Genomic DNA, 15,415 nt, shown 5'->3' with positions numbered 1-15,415 from the left:
GATGAGCAGAGCTGTCGTGGCAGGAAAGACAGCCTGGATTCTGTGGTTCTGTGGCCTTTAAGGGCTTTACAGAAGCCACCCCAGGGAGATGCAGGTGGCCTCTGGAAGAAAGAAGGCTGGCCAGCTCCTGCCTGGCTGTTTTTCACCTTCCATTTTCCACTCAGCCTGTTCTGGTGAGCAGGCAGTGTGGGACAGTTCGCTTATTTAGAAAATGCATATACTGCCTCTCCAGAGACAGTAAGGAAATATAAAACAATGATAAGGGGAAATAGGAGGCAGCTAAAGAAGCCAGGGTGGCTCCATAAAGGGCTTTCCAATGAGCTGAGAAATAAAAAGGGCACAGTTAGAAAATAGAGGGAAGGGCAAATGACCAAGGATAAATAGGAACAAATAGCCAGCGCTTGTAGGGAGAAAGACTAGAACTCAATGCGAGCTTAGGCTAGAGAGAGATGCAAACACATAAAAAAAGATTAATTGGTTATGTTTGGAGCAAGGAAAAGAACAAGGAATAGGAAGGGCCGCTGGTGGGAGAGGAAAGTGGAATTTTAACAGGTGAAAAAGAAAGGGCGGAACTGCGGAATTCCTACTTTGCGCCTTGGTCTTCTCTTTCAAGAGGAACTGCGCACATCGTGGCAAAAAGAGAACACATGAGGCGGGAAGGCTGTTGCTGCCTAGGATAGGCATAAGGGTGATACATAAACACCGAGTTTCTTTAAACAAAGTTAGGGCCAGATAACTTAAAGCTCCGGGATCTCTATTCTGACTCATGTCTGGATCCCAGACTCTTGAAAGCTTACACTCTGAAAATCTTGTTGGTCTCTAAGGTGCCACTGGTCCCAAATCCTGCTGTTCTACTGCAGACCCACATGGCTACTTACCTAAAATTAGGCTACTAAGAGAACTTGCTGATATAATTTTGGAGCCTCTGTCTTATAATCTTTGAGAATTCTTGGCGTACAGGTGAGGTGCCGGAAGGCTGGAGGCAGGCAAATGTTGTCCCCCATCTTCAAGAAGGGGGGAGACGAAGATGCATCTTCGTCAGATGCATCTGACGAAGAGAGCTGTGGCTCTCAAAAGCTTATGCTACAATAAAGTTGGTTAGTCTTAAAGGTGCTACACACCTGGAAAGGTTTTAGAACAAATAAACAGCCAGTCCTCATGCATTTAGAAAAGAAGGCTGTGATTACTAAGGGGCAGCCTGGGTTCCTCAAGAACTAGTCATGTTGAATATAATGTCCAACATAAAATGTAAATATAAAAGGCTGTACGTAAAATATGTACAAAGATGGAGAAAGGAAATATTATGAAGTTTTATTATTCTGATTTTTTCTCTGCTTATATTTTATCTGGATGTCTGTTTTTTAAACATTTCATTTATTGTTTATTGCTTAAAAAGTAAAAAAGGAAGAACAAAAAAAAAAGAACAAGTCATGTCAGTCTAACCTTATCTCCTTTTTGATAGAGTTACTTGATTGGTGGATCAGTTTATCTTGATTTCAGTAAAGTATTTGATAAGGTTCTGCTGATATTCGTGTTGACAAGCTCGTAAAATGTGGTTTGGATGTTGCTACTGTGAGATGAATCTGTAATTAGATGACGCATTGTACCGCAAGAGTGCTTGTTAACGGTTCCTCTTGGAGAGGAAGGACAAACGGAGTGGTCCCAGGCCGTGTGCTGTTCAAAAAGACTTGGATGAAGGAATGCTCATTAAATTTGCAGATGATACTAAATTGGAAGGACCAGACCAGGTTCCAGGTTTTGTGGGGTTCTAGGCAGAGAGTGCTTACCAGTGCCCCTCTATGCCCACTATCAGACTCCCCTTCTTACCCTCCCACCCACATGCCCCACTAGCCTGTGCCCCCTTGCAATCTCTTCCACTACCTACAGTCACAGCTGCCCACGCAGCCTGCACAACTTTTCCCCGAGGGTGGTGGGTGCAGCTGGAGGGGGGGGGGGCTCACTGCAATGGCCACCAGGAATGCTTTGTGCACAACCCACACGCCCTTCTGCTAGGCAGACTATAAATAAAACACCAGGAAAATACTGGTTAGGTTAAACAGGGGTTAAAAAAGAGCAACACAAATTCACAGAAAAACACCGCACAGAAACTTTCAAATAAAACAAAAACAATTGTTCTAACTCAGCTAGATATACATTACCTAGGTTGTAAGAGATTCTTCAGAGCACGTACTGAGTTCCTTGCAGGACAAAGATAGTGGAGGGGTCCTTAACCCCTGCCCACAAGTCTTGGGGTCTCGCTATTGCAAAGTGGGGACAAAGGAAAAGTATATTTATGGGCAACGGGATCTGACCTAAGCCAGCCTCCTCTGGGAAACTGATCAGTGGATTAGCCAATCCCAAGTAAAGCTGTCTCTGATGTCAGAGGCTATTGTGACCAATCAGAGGATTTCCATAATGATCATTCTACCCCCATTAATATTTCTGAATTTCCATGATAAAAAGAACATCTGTCCCAAAGCAATTGTCCGTTGTCAAAAAGGGATTAATTTTGGCCTGGTAGTCCAATGATGAATTGGTAATAAAAGAGTCATTCTCATATAAACCTCAGGAGTCCAGTGTCCAGAAGCTGTGGGCGGAGCTGTGTGTTGAGCCATATATTGATTTAGTGGTTTCGGTCCCAGTTGTCCCCTTTTTTCCAGTGGCCTAAACTGCTGAAGAAATTAAAATGTTTGGCGTCCCCTTAGACTGTTCAGGATCATCGTGTTGGCCTGAAAATCACAGCCCCTAAAGAAGTGGGAACTTTTTGAGCTCGGGTGCCCTCGTTTCACCTGGTGAAGTTGGTCCAATAATGGGCAAATTCCTAAGCAGGTGGAGAATGCAAAGCCCATCCCAGGTTCCTCCGGTCTCTCTTCTCTAAGATCTCCCCCACATCCAGCCCCTTGTTTCACCTGGTCAAGTTGGTCCAATAATGGGCAAATTCCTAAGCAGGTGGAGAATGCAAAGCCCATCCCAGGTTCCTCCGGTCTCTCTTCTCTAAGATCTCCCCCACATCCAGCCCCTCACCTTTCTTGCTGTTTAGGTAGAGAGAGGGTCGCACGACCACAAAGACCACCCTCAGCAGGGCCCCCATGGCCCCTGTCCACACTTTGCTCTGACCTCCGTGGCTCTGTGGAAAGAGAAGGAGCCTCACGTGAGAAGACAGATCAGGGCCAGTTTGGCCTTTGACCCCACTGATATCAAAAGGGAAAAATGGTCCATGTCTACCTGCTGGCAAGAGCTTTATCCCACTCCAAAGAGGGGTTTCTGCTCAGCCTTGGAAAGGGAAGGTCCTTGAAAAGTGTGGGGGAACTCCCTGCAGCTTGAGCTGGTCAGAGTTGACACAGGTCCTTGGAACTCCCATCCACTTTGCACAACTGTGGATCCTTGGGAGAAATGGGAAGGCTCCCAGGATCTTACGCCACTGCATGCTGATGGGTTCCTCCAGGCTGCCGTGCTCCACTTGGCAGGGGTAGACATCTCCTTGCCCAGACACCATCTCCAGCATCACCGGTTCTGGTAGGTCCAGTCTCCATTCCAGAACTCATCTGTGTATCCCACACCTTCTGCCTGCTCCTCCCCATTTTTCAGCCACTTGATCTTAATCTCTGAGGGATAATATCCTGCCACATTGCAGATCAGGAGAGATCTTCACCATGGGCTGAACTGGAGCAAGCAGAGAGCAGAGGAGTAAAAGATCGAGGAATAGAACAAGTTTATCATTCTTGCAGTGAAGTAATATATATTTTTTGTGCTGACAGAGTGGCTCAATCTCTCTTGCCTGCCAGGGCAGTTCAGTTATCCATTGCCCTTGATGGTATAAACAGATGCAGACAGAGATACCTTCCACATATACTTTGGTTCCCTCTTGCTTCTCAAACACTACACAAGAACTGCCGGATCCAACATCCTGGAAACAACCAGCCCGAAGCCTGTGTGGGAAACCCCTGCCGGGTCACCTGAAATGCTCTGGAAACAGCTTTGGAGGCAAAAACAATTGCCATTGGTGCTGCTGATGGAGAGAAACGTGGAGACGTCTTTAGCAATTCCACCCTATACTCCTGCAATGGTGAGGGGGTCTCTACTGTCTTTTGCTGATCGTAGCATCTGTTGTATTTTTCTGGTGGGTCGGAATACTGCTTGTAGGTTGTGCTTTTTCATAAGCTTTCCCATCTCACCTCTGCAGGACTATACCATATAACCTGCAGCTGTGGACAAGTTTACATCGGGACCACAAAGCGTAGCATCCAGACAAGAATAAAAGAACATGAAAGACACTGCAGACTTGGACAACCTGAAAAATCAGCAGTGGCTGAACATAGCCTAACTCAAACAGGACACAGTATCTTATTCCAGGACACCAAAATACTGGACAACACTTCCAACTACTTTGTCAGACTGCACAGGGAAGCCATTGAAATTCACAAGCATAAGCAAAACTTCAACAGGAAAGAAGAAACCTTAAGAATGAACAGAGCATGGTTTCCAGTTCTGAAAAACACCAGGCTAACAAAACACTCTACACCCGACAATAGCTCTGCAGAGAAGATTAGCACATCAAGCCCCAATCCATATGCAAAAGAACCTCCTCAGGATACAGTGAAGCCTCCCGCCATTAGCATTCCACACCCTGGGAAACTCTTACAGGATGTATTGTCGAAGGCTTTCACGGCCGGAGAACGATGGTTGTTGGGGGTTTTCCGGGCTGTATTGCCGTGGTCTTGGCATTGTAGTTCCTGACGTTTCGCCAGCAGCTGTGGCTGGCATCTTCAGAGGTGTAGCACCAAAAGACAGAGATCTCTTAGTGTGACACTGAGAGATCTCTGTCTTTTGGTGCTACACCTCTGAAGATGCCAGCCACAGCTGCTGGCGAAACGTCAGGAACTACAATGCCAAGACCACGGCAATACAGCCCGGAAAACCCCCAACAACCATCTTACAGGATGACTCAGCTCAACCCCACCCCTCCTGAGTAGATACAAATGACCTGCCAACATCTTTTCCACACTGTGACACTGAGAGATCTCTGTCTTTTGGTGCTACACCTCTGAAGATGCCAGCCACAGCTGCTGGCGAAACGTCAGGAACTACAATGCCAAGACCACGGCAATACAGCCCGGAAAACCCACAACAACCATCTTTCTCCGGCTGTGAAAGCCTTCAACAATATATATAAAATACAAATCTTGCAGTAGATCCAGGACTGCAGTCACACAACACTCTTAATTTATTGTTGTACTCTGAGGCTTGGTTTCCAATGTATAAGGGTGTGTTACATGGATCTGCAGTGAAGAAGGAATGGCTGGTTTCTATATGTGTGGGTGTGTTTGATTATAAATTGTTAACAATTGACCACAATTTCTTCTTTGTCGTTGCTGTATATTGGGGTTTGCATTGGTTGCGTGCTCCTGTTATTGACTTTGTATGTGATAGCCAACACCTTGAATTGATCCCGGGGATCTGACGAGTAGCCAATGGAGTGGCGGCAGAATGGAAGTGGTAAGCGTGTTCTGCAAGGAGCGTTGCCAACCTCCAGGTGGTGGCTGGAGATCTCCTGGATTTACAGCTGATCTCCAGGCCACAGGGATCAGTTCCCCTGGAGAAAACGGATGTTTTGGAGGACGGACTCTATGGCCTTATACCCCACTGAGGCCCTCTCTCCTCTCCCAACCCCACACACTCCAGGCTGCACCCCCTCCCCACCAAAATCTCCAGGAATTTCACAACCTGGAGCTGGCAACCGTAATTGCAAGCTCTTGATGATAACCGAACTGCGGCTTTCTGTTTGAACTCCCCCCATGCTAGAAAGGGTTCCCCCAGAAGGGAAACCTTTCACCTTCCGTCTTGAAACGAATACTTCCAGAAGTTCAATGCCTGCTGGCCTCAAAGCAACCTAAGAGTTAAAGGGAGCGACTCCCGACTGCTAGAGAGGGAGGCGGGCTGGTGAGGTCATTTCCCCCCCTCCCCGCCCCGGGCTCCCCCCACTCACTCCCCGTGGGAACGCGGCCCCGGATTTTCCCAGGCGCTGCAGCGTCAGGGTCTCCCCGCCTTTCCCTTCGGGGATCTGGTGAGTGGGAAAAGCTTGGGGCAGAATCCGGGTAGCAATGAATGGGGACAAAAGGCAGGGAGGGGAAGGCTCGGTGGGGGCCGTGAGATCAAACCCGAAGGGCGGGCCTGGCATGCCACTATGCCCCAGCCCCTTCCGATGCGCCTCTCTGCAAAGCCAGGAGGTCGTCATGCCAGTTGGGACCGAGGTCCGCATCGTCCCCTTTGGCTTTAGAGACGGGGAAGCGGGTTTCACACCGCAATGCACGAGAGGACACTGAGAAATAGGTCTGGTGAAGCTTTGAGAGGAGGAATGATGGTAGGGGCTGCACAGTACCCCCTTGGAGCCAGTGCTGGCCGGGGCAGGGCTTGCCCAGGGGAGGGCAGGGGCAGAAATGCTCCCGGTTGCCAGCCGTCAGGAGAGCCCTCCTGGATCCATTGAAGGGTCCATCTACTTATATATTTGAAATATTTATATGCCGCCTTTCCACCCAGGCAGTGAACCTCAAACATTAAATAGTAAAGAGTCCAGTAGCATCTTTAAGACTAACCAACTTTACTGTAGCATAAGCTTTCGAGAATCACAGTTCTCAGAGAGAACTATGATTCTCGAAAGCTTATGCTACAGTAAAGTAGGTTAGTCTTAAAGTTGCTACTGGACTCTTTACTATTTTTGCTACTACAGACTAACACGGCTAACTCCTCTGGATCTATCAAACATTAAAAACATCAAAGCAACATTCAAAATGCCGTATGCCCTATCAGTTGCTTTATGTATGATCCTACTGGGTAGTTCTATGTTGTTTAATGTCAGTCTGTGAATTGCTTGTGCTCTCTTCCAGTGTTTCTTCAGCTCCGTATTGGATTTCTGCTGATGTTACATCTTTGCAACTTTGCATTTATATATATCCTATTGCATTGCTTATTGAAATGTCCTTGATATTGATTGTACTTACCTCGCACTGTGAAATCTGCCTTGAGTCTCAGTGCGAAAGGCAGACTGTAAATGACATACGTAATACAGTAAGAATGTATATACAAACACACGCATGAACCATGGAGGGGGGCCAGTAAGAGTAAAGCATTCCCTCCTCTTCTTGCTCTAGGAGCTAATATTTACTTGAACCTTGGAACATGGAAGGCCCAGCTTTGCTTCTGAGATTTTCGGAAGCTGCAGGCCCGTGTCCTCCAGACCCCAGTGTCTTGTAAGCCTTCACTTTGTCCACAAAGTCTAGAAGTCAATATCCACATCTCTGTATTGTCAAAGGCTTTCACAGCCGGAGAACGATGGCTGTTGTGGATTTTCCGGGCTGTATAGCCATGGTCTTGGCATTGTAGTTCCTGACGTTTCGCCAGCAGCTGTGGCTGGCATCTTCAGAGGTGTAGCACCGAAAGACAGGGATCTCTCAGTGTCACACCTCTGAAGATGCCAGTCACAGCTGCTGGCGAAACGTCAGGAACTACAATGCCAAGACCACGGCTATACAGCCCGGAAAACCCACAACAACCATCCCCATCTCCGTCTGGCTTTCTCTCTCCTTTTGCTTCTGAACTCATGCCTCTTTCTTCCTTTTTCTGGGGCTGCTGCCTTGACAGTTCACTGAAGTGTGTGTTCTCTTATGCTCACACACACACAGATGGGTTCTTCTGCAAGCTACCCCCCTAAATATTAACCCATGGCCTGCTTGCTCTCTGACTTCCTGTTGTAGGCAGCTGTAGTAGTAGGGTTTAGGTGTTATAATGGACCAATAGGTCTATGACTTGGCTACTGTGGTTGCTGAGAAATGCATGGAAGTTGCTCTAGGATATCACTCAAACCTCTAAGGAGGAGGAACTTTCTTCTCAACACGTACATGCACTTAAACCAACAGTCTAGCTCCTCTTCAGTTCTTGTTATTCATCTTTCTTGCAGGGAGAACTTCTCGTCATCAGTTGGGAATACTTTGAAATTCAACGTGTCCTTCTTCTTAGTTCCTGCCCCCATATTCAGATACTGCTTGCCTGGAGAAAGAAATTGGCAGTAGAACAAAGAGTTTTTTTCAGGCTGTGCTCGGAGGTAAGATTGAAGATGAAAGAGCAAGGCTCGGCTGGCCTTGATGCCATCCGGACTGTGAGGGACTGGGAAAGCAGGGGAAGAAGAGTGCAAGAAATATCCAGAGAGGGTTTTATCCGCTCAGATGTACAGCTTCAGCTCTTCCGGCAGTTCTGCTACGTGGAGGCTGAGGGCCCCCGAAAAGTTTACTGCCAACTTCATGATCTTTGCCGCCAGTGGCTGAAGCCAGAAAGCCACACCAAGAAGGAGATCTTGGACCTGGTGGTCTTGGAGCAATTCCTGGCTGTCCTGCCCCCGGAGATGGAGAGCTGGGTCAGGGAATGCGGGCCGGGGACCAGTTCCCAGGCGGTGGCCCTGGCAGAAGGCTTCCTCCTGAGCCAGACAGGGAACGTGAAGCAGGAGGAAGAGGTGAGAACCGTTCACGGGACTCAGGAGGGGTGCGAGGGTATCCAAAGCTCACCAACTTCCCCATACCGAAGCAAAAAGGCACCTGCGCCTGCCCTCCCCACCCCGGCTTCAGTCCCTTTCACGACTCTCTGCCTGGTGTTTCAGATGTGGGAGGCTTTGCAAAGCGGCCCAGATTCTCCTGAGGCAGCGCAAGCCCCTTCGGAATCCAGACAGAGCAGACCGGAGGCTGACTGGCACGGCGCGCCTTTGGGTAAGGACTGACGGGGCAGGCTTTCTGAAGAGGGGGTGTAACAATTTTCTAAACAATGGGGCAATTTCTATTTTTTTCACATGAACACAGAAAGGGGCCTTATCCTGAACAGAACATCGGGCCTGCCCAAATCAATATGGTCTGCCCAGTGTGGCAGTGGTGGTCCAGGGTCTCAGGCTGAGGGATTTCAAATCGAGAGCTGTCAACAGGTGTATAGAAAAACATCTCCCCCCTTTAATATATGGCATAACATATGGAAATGAGCAGCTGAAGTTTTTCATGGCAGGGAGGCAAATGCTGCCTCTCTGCCTCTCTCTCTTTTTCTTTCTCTCGGTCTTTCTGCCTATTGTCCATCTGTCTTTCTCACTGACACTCAAGGCGGATTACACACCGTAAATCCATATAATCAGTGGCTGGGAAAAAAAAAACACGGGAAGGTCATTTTTCGCCAGGCATGTTGGCAACCAGTGTGAATAAAAAACGTTTTTTTTAATTGGATTTTTAAAATAATTGAAGAGGCTTCTTTTTGATAAAACGCTTTTTTGAAGAAATACCTATGTAAAAATGGTTTTCAATTAAAGTACATTATAGCTCATAAATACCCCATTGTAGAATGAGAATTGCATTGTATGGAGCCGTATATTCCTGTAACATTTTGAGAAAAACGAGTTTCAGTCATTCATTCAATCTTACGGTTCCTCATTTCATGCTTCCGTAAAGATTATCTGTCGGTGTGGTGCATGGGGAAGGGGCTGTGGCTGACCGACTGAGCATGTGCTCGGCATGCAGGAAGTACCAGTTTCACTCCTTGGTATCTCCAGGTAAAAGGATCAGGTAATACAGGTGATGTCTCGGCCTGAAGAGCCGCTGACAATTGGAGCCGTTGCCAGTCATCTGATTCAGCACAGGGCAGCTTCACGTATGCACAGCACCCACGGGCACTTCCAGGGAGATTTGGAGACTGCTTTTTTCCCGTAGGGGTGACACATCCACTTTGGGAAACACACGAGGGCTTATTACTGGAAATGTTCAGGGGGGTGGTTGCTATTATCTTGGCTTTCGCACTGCCTTTTTATGATTCTGACTCCTGATATTAAAGTATTTGCAGTCTCTGCATCGCTGTTTTAATAGTAATTAACTCTGTTAATTAATAGAGTTAATAGTAATTAACTTTATTAAGTTCAGTAAAGTGACACATGAAATGCTAAAAACCGGCACGGTACAACCTGAATAATTCAGGCATGGAGCCAAACTCAAAAGCACCACGAGAATCACAGAGGATACCTTTACCAGAGAGAGAGAGGCTTTCCCCTGTGTAGAGAAACTCTATAGAAAAGAGGCAACTTTAATCTCTCTGGATTGGCGGCAGGAGCGAGGGGGAGCCATAATCCAGAAGGCCTTATTGTCTGCACTCTTTTAGCTCTTCCAGAAAACTTCCTGAATGATGAGGAACCTGTGGCAAAAAGGGATCTCTCAGGGACACCCAAGCCAGGCCAGTCAGGGTTTGATAAGCGCCAACGGCTTGAATTGGGCCAGGCAGCTAACAGGCTCGAATAACTTCCCACCTCCTTTGTTTCCCTCACAGGAAGTGGAGGGACACTGGCCGGGCCTTCTCGTGTTCGTGGTGCCTCAGCGCTGTCTGTCCAGGTAGGGAAGAGATCGTTTTGGAGATGGCCTGTGGACACTTTTGGTGTCTCTGCCCCTGTATGTTTTCCTGGGGCTGAAGGAATGCCCCTTCCCCCCTTTGCTTCTCTCAGACTTGCCCACGAGGGCAAGCCACGGATGAAGAGGACAGTTCTCACATGAGAACTCCCAACCAGATCTCCACTTCCCCTTTGACTGTTTCCTTCCTGTTTCAGGACTTGATGGCTTCCTTCCAGGACGTGGCTGTGGATTTCTCGGAGGAAGAGTGGGCTTTGCTGGATCCCGGCCAGAGGGATCTGCACAGGGAGGTCATGGAAGAGACAGGCAGGATGCTGGCCTCTCTGGGTAAGGCCTCCCTCTGTCCCTCAGCGGCTGTTTTTAGAAATGCCATTCTGCATCAGTGCTCTGGGGAGGAGACAGAGGATCTCGGTGGCTGACTGAGACGCCCGCTACTGCTTCTGCTCCATGGCTGCCTTTTCAGTGCAATATCAGTCTATACAGAGAAAGCAGCACATGGATGCTAATAGTTCCCCGGCCCCTGGCACATCCCATTTCATGTATTTGTGCAAGAATGAGAACATCCGGCCGTCCCTTTGCCCTCCTGAGTCCGGGGATTCAGACAGGTTGGATTGGAATCCTTGAAGAATTCTTGCAGGCAGAGGTTTCAGTTATTTTTTCTCTCCTGTAACCAGAGCTTTTTTTCTGGGAAAAGGGGTGGTGGAACTCAGTGGTGGAACTCAGGACCGTACAATGATGTCGTTTTGGGTCAGCTGGAATAAGGGGGGAGTTCTTTAAAGTTTAAATTGCCCTTGGTGAAAATGGTCACATGGCCGGTGGCCCCGCCCCCTGATCGCCAGACAGAAGGGAGTTTAGATTGCCCTCCGCACAGAGGTGTGGAGGGCAATCTAAACTCCCCTCTGTCTGGCGATCAGGGGGCGGGGCCACCAGCCATGTGACTATTTTCAAGAGGTGCCGGAACTCCATTCCACCGCGTTCCAGCTGAAAAAAAGCCCTGCCTGTAACATAGGATTTGCAGTTCCTAGACCTGACCAATCTTTAGCTTGGATCTGGAAATTACTAGATGAAATTCAGTTTCTTTCCCTTATCTCCCATCCATCTCATACACTGCAGTCTTTTGCCTCTGGAGTAATGTCAGGGTGGAGTCAGAGGTCTGCTATTGGAGGGGGTGGGATGGGCAAAAATCCACTCCATCCACAGAAATTCTCCCCTTGATCTGGCATATTGCTAAACATAAAAAGAGGTTGATTATCACTTGATACTTGTAAGATTGCTTACTTGAAAAACCTCATGGGGGAATTCTTGTTACCTGTGAAAGAGGTTTATAACGAGTCATTTATGTTGGGGGGGGGGCATCTGTGCAGTGCTTTTGATCGTACCTCTAGACATCTGCATTCACTCTGTCCTGTTTGTTCTTTATAGAAGTGGAGGTTCTAGTTTTCTGCTCCTACCTTTCTCCCAACCAATTTTTAAAACTTTTTTTCTGGCAGCCATGCTTTCTCCAGTTGAGGCTCACCTGACATTCTCATGAACAACTGTTTGGTTGAAGGCAAGATTTCTTCAAGATGGCTAGTTTAGGTGGGTGGCCGTGTTGGTCTTCAGTACAACAGCAGGATATGAGTCCAGTGGCACCTCAGAGACCAACAAGATTTTCAGAGTGTAAGCTTTCGAGAGTCAGAGCTCCCTTCTTTAGATATAAGTAGGAATGGAAATCCCTGAGCCTTTATAATCCTAGCCGAAAGGTGGGTGAGGTGTTACAAGACAAGAAGGAAGTCATTACTCATATTAATTTTGTATTAGAATACTCATTATTATTGAGGATGTTAACACCATGTTAAACTATTTGCCTGTGTCTTGGAATCTAACCAATGGTCAATGGAAATAGACCCTCCGTGCCCTTACAGTTGCTAAAGGACTTATATCACAGCACTGGAAAGTCAAAAGCCCACTTCCCATAATTCATTGGCTTGAGGACTTTATAAACCTATCCACATTTGAATGTATCACATATCGGAGACAATTGCATATGGACTTGTTTTTAGATATTTGTAAACCTTTTATAGATGACTATGTATAGATTTGCTAATAGTGTTTTGGTAACTAGCATTTTTTTCTTGTTTTGCACTAATAAATAAATTTTTTAATGGCTGGTCATGGGCCAATTGGAGTAGAGATTGAGGACACAAACTGGAGGCGGAATATTTACAGCCATTGCAGTACCTGCGTCTTCACTCTTGTCTGTTATTTGCAAAATCAGGGGCGTGGGTTCATTCCCTGATCTGAGACTCCACTTCTCTGTTGTAAGATTTCTTTCTTTATTCCTGCAGGTGATGGAAAGGAAAGTGAGAAAGAGGACAAACTGCAAAGAAGGCAAAGAAGAAGGGAACTTGAAGAAATGCAGGAGTGGTGGAAGGAAGTCTGTATGTCCACAAGGAGTGGATTTAATGAAATTCTGGTCGGAGAAGACAAATGGAATAAGAGTCCTCTGAGTGTGAAAATCCTAACAAAGGAATTAGATCGTAGCACAGATCAAGGCAATCACACAGGGAAGAAATTAGATAAAGACACGGAGTGTGAAAAGATCATCAGTCCCAGCCCAGCCTTTTCAAGACATGAAAGGACTGTGGAGAAATTGTATAAATGCTCAGAATGTGGGAAGGGCTTCAGTCGGAGAGGAAACCTTAAATATCATCAAAGAGTTCACACAGGGGAGAAACCATATAAATGTTCGGAGTGTGGCAAAAATTTCAGGTACATTACAAGCCTTTCAAGGCACCAAACGAACCACACAGGAAACAAGCCATATAAATGTTCAGACTGTGGTAAGAGCTACAGTCAGAAGTTCCAACTTAATAAGCATCAAATAATCCACACAGGGGAGAAACTATATAAATGCCTGGAGTGTGGAAAGAGCTTTAGTCATAGCTCAGCCCTCACTTCCCATCGAATCATCCACACTGGAAAGAAACCGTACAAATGTTCAGTGTGTGGAAAGAGTTTCATTCGAAACACACATCTGATTACACATCAAATAATCCACACTGGTGTGAAACCATACAAATGTACAGTCTGTGGAAAGAATTTCGGTCAAAGTGCGCATCTTATGAGACATGCAAGAATCCATACTGCAGAGAAACCATATAAATGCTCTGTGTGTGGAAAGAACTTCAGTCGAAGCTCAGATCCAATTTTCCATCAAAGAAACCATGCTGGGGAGACACCGTATGAATGCTCAGAGTGTGGGAAGAGCTTCAGTGACTTTGCAAATCTTATTTTTCACCAAAAAATACACACAGGAATGAAGTCATTTTCATGCTCTGTGTGTGGAAGGAGCTTCTGCCACAGCACCTGCCTTTCTGTGCATCAGAGAATCCACTCTGGGGAGAAACCATACACATGCTCCGAGTGTGGAAAGGGCTTCAGTTACAGAATACACCTTACTGTCCATCAAAGAGTCCACACAGGGGAGAAACCTTACACGTGCACACTGTGTGGGAAAAGCTTCAGTCACAGCACTAGCCTGACTTCACATACAAGGATCCACACAGGAGAGAAACCGTATCAGTGCTCAGAGTGTGGAAAGACCTTCACTCAAAGCACAAGCCTTACTTCACACAGAAGAATCCACACAGGGGAAAAACCATATACGTGCTCAGAATGTGGAAAGGATTTCCGTTGCCGCATGCAACTTACTTCCCACCAAAGAATCCACACGGGGGAGAAACCTTATACGTGTACAGAATGTGGGAAGAGCTTCAGTCACCCCACAAGCCTTTCAAAACATCGAAGAACACACCTGAGGGGGAAAAATATCCATGTTCCAAATGCATCAACAGCATCACTTGTAGGTTGCTCTTTTCTTATCACAGAATCCACACAGGAAAGAAATCCTACACTTACTCAGGGTGTGGGAGAAGCTTTGGGTATAGGAAATACATCAGTGCATATCAAAGAATCCACACAATGGTAAGCCCTTTTAAATACTGGAAATGCCTGCTATTTGAAAAGAATTCTAAGGGACGAGAGTCTTTCTTTCCAATGGACTGATTCCCGGAGGAAAGCCTAAAAATATTTTGAATAGAGGATTTCAGGTTAATCAAACATCAGTAATGAAATAAAAATCCATCCTTGGAGAATCTGTATAATTCTCAAAATGCTGCTGAAAAAGAAACCTTCCTACATGTATAAACTACAGAGAGGATGAGGGAGTGTGGAGAAGAAAGTACTTTGGGAATTAACCTCTTGCCTGGCTTTTTGAATAGTTTACAGATCGCATATCCATTTAACCACCACAGGCAGACATCAGTCCCTGTGATATAGCTGCCATTGCAAAGAAAATGGCTGACTGAATCCGTTCCAGCTTTCTGTGCTGTTGTAGGTGACATCTTCATGACGTTGTGTTTCATACTCTTATTTCCATGATATGAGCTGTAGTGATTAGCAACAGAGATTAATTTCCTTATTGAAAGAGAGAGTGCTGGAGCGGAGACCTCTGGCACATGTCTGTCTGTCTACAAATATTCATGTTATGCTGGTGGGGACAGACCGGTTGCTGACAACTTTTTCTGCTTTTATGCCTTAATCGCATCTTCCCCTCCGCTGTTTGTAGTTGACACCAGAGCATGTGAAATATGTCAAGAAATTCTCTTATCATATAAATGTAGTTATGTTTATTTCTTCAAATAATGTCTTTCTGTCTCAAACGTTTCAGGTTCATGTTGGACTGCAGTGAGACAGCAGGATTTTAGTCCAGTGGCACCTTTGAGACCGACAAGATTTTCAAGATATAAGCTTTCACAAATTGAAGCTATCTGAAGAAGCAAAATAGAAAAGAGTCTGGTAGCGCCTTTAAGACTAACCAACTTTACTGTAGCATAAGCTTTAGAGAATCACAGTTCTCTTCGTCAGATGCATCTGACGAAGAGAACTGTGATTCTCGAAAGCTTATGCTACAGTAAAGTTGGTTAGTCTTCAAGGTGTGCTACTGGACTCTTCTATTT

The 15,415-nt window shown here is 46.3% G+C and overlaps 1 pseudogene; it reads left to right on the top strand.

The window, feature by feature from the left end:
* Nucleotides 1–15,415, top strand: part of LOC129328021 (zinc finger protein 208-like) — a 255,638-nt pseudogene that overhangs the window by 224,848 nt on the left and 15,375 nt on the right.

Source organism: Eublepharis macularius, chromosome 4 (assembly GCF_028583425.1).
Source record: "Eublepharis macularius isolate TG4126 chromosome 4, MPM_Emac_v1.0, whole genome shotgun sequence".
Lineage (NCBI taxonomy): Eukaryota > Metazoa > Chordata > Lepidosauria > Squamata > Eublepharidae > Eublepharis > Eublepharis macularius.
The sequence above is the reverse complement of the archived record's forward strand: the minus strand, read 5'-3'. Positions and strand labels throughout refer to the sequence as shown.